Source organism: Oratosquilla oratoria, chromosome 38, assembly GCF_046742065.1.
Source record: "Oratosquilla oratoria isolate Oo_2021 chromosome 38, ASM4674206v1, whole genome shotgun sequence".
In the NCBI taxonomy this organism is placed as follows: Eukaryota; Metazoa; Arthropoda; class Malacostraca; order Stomatopoda; family Squillidae; genus Oratosquilla; species Oratosquilla oratoria.
The window spans coordinates 18,454,680-18,459,679 of NC_134814.1; positions in this window are offsets into that span (position 1 = coordinate 18,454,680).

Here is a 5,000-nt window from a genome sequence, read left to right on the forward strand (position 1 = left end):
AAATAAAATTAAAGTCACATCGTAGACACCAATACTTGTGGCAAAGTCCCCCTCCCCTTCCTCTCTACCGCTCCCTCCCTCCCGCGACCGTTGGCTCTTCAGTGGTTAGACAATTGCTTCGATCTTTCGAAATGTACATTTGAACTGAGAACAGTGACGTCACACACATATCATCCATCACTACATGACAACTTAAACGACAACCGATAAATAAATGCATGAATAGATAATTAAATAACATCGGGCAACTAAAAAGTTACACAGCCAATAAAGAAATCATAAATCGGGTAAACTTAAATGTTGGTCGACTGCAACAAGTCTGACATCACAGATCAGACAAAAGGTTACAACTGCCGATCACGAGTCCAGCACGTGATCCAAGACCTGATATCATAATGAAATAACTCTTTTAATGATGGGCTGGTAATACGTACCTTTCAATTTAATTATTCTAAAAATCAAATAACCCTTAAAATTATTGTCTTCATAGTGTCGACATTTTTTTTTTTTTGTAAGAAAATAATTTCCTGGAGGGGATAACGTTGTTACATACATACAGAAATCCTCTACGTGAAAAAATAAACACATTAGATATATAAATAATTAAAAATAAAGTAAATAGCTTCATAATAACAATACGATAGACTAAGAAAACAAAAAACAATCAAACGACAGGGAAGTGGCAACAACGAGTCGACTGCAAAACGACGCGACGCCATGATGCCAATGTAGGGCATCGCTTGAACATTCCTCCGCAAGCAAAGTCCAAGAACAATGCAGTGTTTTGGGTCCGCAGGGAGGAGCAAAGATAAGAGGGTGGAGGGGAGTGGAGTATGTTAGAGATGGAATGGGTGGGAGTGGATTTTATGCCTTTGTTTTTGGGCTCCCTTAAAAAAAAAAAAAAAAAAAAAAAAAAAAATGGCATATGTATGTCAATCTAAATAGGATAATTGGAAATCAAGGATATAGACTAAGTCTGAATTATACAAATTCGAGGCAAGATAGAATAAAGGGGTGAGTAGCAGACGGACGGGACATCGCGAGCGTTGCTCCTCTTCCGTTGTACACTACAATTAGGTAAACTCACACGGCTTGATGGCGCAGTGGTACCATTCGTTACCGCTAATCCAGCTGTCCCAGTTCGATTCTCGCCCAGGGCTGAAATCATTTCAGCATAGCTGTACTGCGAGCCGGTACTCCAACTCTCATGAGCAAAGAGATTTGTGTGTGCGTTTATGTTCACAGCATTACCCATAGATCGGTCCATATACGAGTTTTGAGCTCTCTTCCGGGAGGGCAACAGTTGTCAATCACGAGTCCAACACGTGATCCTTTTGGATTACGAGTAAATATTCGTCTAGATACGCGTGTTACACGTTTTCGATTTTGCGCGCCGTAAAAGACTAGAAATGTATTCAAACCTACGCCATTTTTCAAATTGTACGCACACACGTTGCTGCAGTTTCGCCTCCCACGGACATGGTTTGTCGTCAAACTCTACGGGGAATCAACTCCAATATCCACTATTTGCGAGATAAAGTCATGCAACGGCCAAAGCAACGCGTAGATTAATGCCTCAACATATATATCTATGGGAGACCTATTCAGTCGCCTACTTAAACCTTTCTTATATATATATATATATATAAATATATATATATATATATATATATGTATATATATACATATAGATATATATATATATGTATATATATACATATACATATATATACATATATATACACATATATATGAATATATATATATATATATATATATATATACATATATATATATATATATATATATACTTATATAACTATCCCGCTTGTGTACATACTACCGAATGCGCTATCGTGGCGGGGGTGAGTCGAGTATATATATGAAAAAAATTCTCAATTTGTTTCCCTCTTGATAGCGCAGTACATTTGTCTCCGAATATGCTTTCATAGAGCTTCTTCTTAGTCTCGATCGTATATGCAGGGAATTAAAATGGAAAAAGTTAATGTCGGTAAGATGAATGTATACATATATATATGTATATATATATATATACAGTATATATATATATATTTATATATATATATATATATATATGTGTGTGTGTGTGTGTGTGTGTGTGTGTGTGTGTGTGTGTGTGTGTGATTCAACTTGGTTTTTGGATCACGTGTTGGACTTGTGATCGACAGCTATTTTCCTCCCGGAAGAGAGCTCAGAGCTCGTATGACCGATCTATGGGTAATACATTGACCTTACACGCACACACACTCCCAACTCACCGCCCACGTGGGTTGGAGTAACGACTCGAAGCGCAGCGATACTGAAATTATTTTCAGCCCTGGGCAGGATTCGAACCTGGACCGCCGTAGTGACTGTCTGGGACTCCATCAACCGCGCCATCGTGTCTTTGTGTGTGTATTCACCTTGGTCTTTGGATCACGTGTTGGACTCGTGTTCGACAGCTATTTCCCTCCCGGAAGAGAGCTCAGAGCTCGTATGGCCGATCTATGGGTAATGTGTGTATTTACCTAGTTGTATTTACCTAGTTGTATTTTACGGGAAGGGGAGCTATGCTCGTGGAGTCTCGTTTTCATATCTCATTTTATCTAAACTATTTTTAAATTCATGTATTGTTTTTGCACACACCACTTTCTCATCTAACTTGTTCCAACTGTTTATTACTCTGTGAGGAAAGCTGTTCTTTTTCAAGTCTCTTCTATAGCTGTCTTTTTTTATTTTCTTTCCGTGTCCTCTTGTATTTCTGTTATCCCATTTTATCAGATTCTCTCTATCAGTAATTTCCGTGTGTGTATTCACTTGGTCTTTGGATCACGTGTTGGACTCGTGATCGACAGCTATTTCCCTCCTGGAAGAGAGCTCAGAGCTCGTAGGTCCGATCTATGGGTAATGCTATGACCTTGCACACACACACACACACCCAACTCCCCGCCCACGAGAGTTGGAGTAACACCCCTCAGCGCTGCGATACTGATATATTTCAGCCCCGGGCGAGAGTCGAACCCGGACCTCCGTAGTGGCAGGCCAGAGCTCTAACCACAGCGCCATGAGAGGTGTGTGTGTGTGTGTGTGTGTGTGTGTGTGTGTGTGTGTGTGTGTGTGTGTGTGTGTGTGTGTGTGCGTGCGCGCACGCGCATGCAGTTAGAATTGCACTGAAAATTTCATCATAAAAATCCCCTCCAGCGGACGGAAAATTCCCTTATTATGACGACATGACTTCTCAATTACAGCCAAAGGAATTATACATTTAAATTTTTCCCCTGTTAATTAAAATCACTTGACACGAAATGTACAAAAACATCAATATCGAATGTGAATATCTTGAAAGCACGACTGAGATTTGGGTTCAGCCCAGGGCTGCTGCTGCCGTTTCGTACAATTTTGTACCAAAACGTACACAAATGGCGGCATGTGGCAAGTGCGCCAAGATCATTTTTCTGCACACTTAACGGGATGATGTTCTAACATTTAAAAACTCAAGCTGTTGTTGAAAAATCATATAACTAGTTATCAAATAATAAATGGTACATCAAAATATATGACTTTTATTGGTGATTATGTTCCTTATAAAATATTGTACCCCCAAAAGAGACGATTTTACGGTGTAGAAAAAAAAATTATACGCTAAAGTTTCAGCTTTCTTTTTGCCATAATAATAATAATATCAAAAAGAATTTTTATATTTTACTGAATATTTTAGGGCATGAGGGCAACGCTGGAACTTCAGACCTGCAAACTACATTTCCCGCCCAAACTGTCCTCTGAGAAATATAACTGATAATACTGGCCACCTGCCCGCCCGCGATTTTTTTTTTCCCACGAGACTTGCGGACCTCAAGATTAACTGGATTGCATACAGCCAATCAGAGCGCACCTGACTCTCAGACGTCTGCCAGACGAGCGATGTTGTCATAATACCCGCATTATAAAAAATAAAGTCACTGCTCTCTATTGCCGTTCTCTTTCACCCGTGAATTTTGATAACCATAGAAAATATGATTAAGCCAGTGTTTAGAGAGTATGGGGTTACGCAGGCACGACTACAACAAATATAATCAAGAAGCCGAATATATATCTGCATCCTCGCGTACTCACTTGCAATCCTCATGACGCCTACGTTCGTTCAGGACTTTTCGTACTTTAGTTGCTCGTGTCAAACGTATTTCTACAACACACATAGAAATGTATAAATAGCGTGATACATCGTGAGACTTGCACAAGGCATCCAGTGTCTGCAGAGGCCCAAGCTATTGGGGGGAGGGGGGGGGTACAAGGAATCTGGTGTCTGCAGAGTCCCAAGCTATTGTGGGGGGGGGGGAGGCTCCAAGGCATCCAGTTTCTGCAGAGGCCCAAGCTATTTGGAGGTGGGGGGTACAAGGCATCCATTGTCTGCAGAGGCCCAAGGGGGAGGGGGGCTCCAAGGCAACCAGTTTTTGCAGAGGCTCAAGCTATTTGGGGGGGGGGGGGTTACAAGGCATCCAGTGTCTGCAGAGGCCCAAGCTATTTGGGGGGGGGGGGTACAAGGCATCCAGTGTCTGCAGAGAGGCCCAAGGTATTGGGGTTACAAGGCATCCAGTTTCTGCAGAGGCCCAAGCTATTAGGGGGGGGGGGGGGCTCCAAGGCAACCAGTTTTTGCAGAGGCTCAAGCTATGGGGAGGGGGGGGGTACAAGGCATCCAGTGTCTGCAGAGGCCCAAGCTATTTGGGGGGGGGGTACAAGGCATCCAGTGTCTGCAGAGAGGCCCAAGGTATTGGGGGTACAAGGCATCCAGTGTCTGCAGAGGCCAAGCTATTTGGGGAAGGGATCCTTCTCAGCTAATTTTGACCAAACTCGTTTTGATTTTGAACAAACTTGTTTCAAAGACAGCAATACACAGTCAACCTCACCCAAGTCAAACCCGCATAAGATGAATTTCATCTAAGTTGAAGGAAATTCAGGCAGGTTTCATACTTTTTCTGTTGACATGGTTGAATTATCATGTA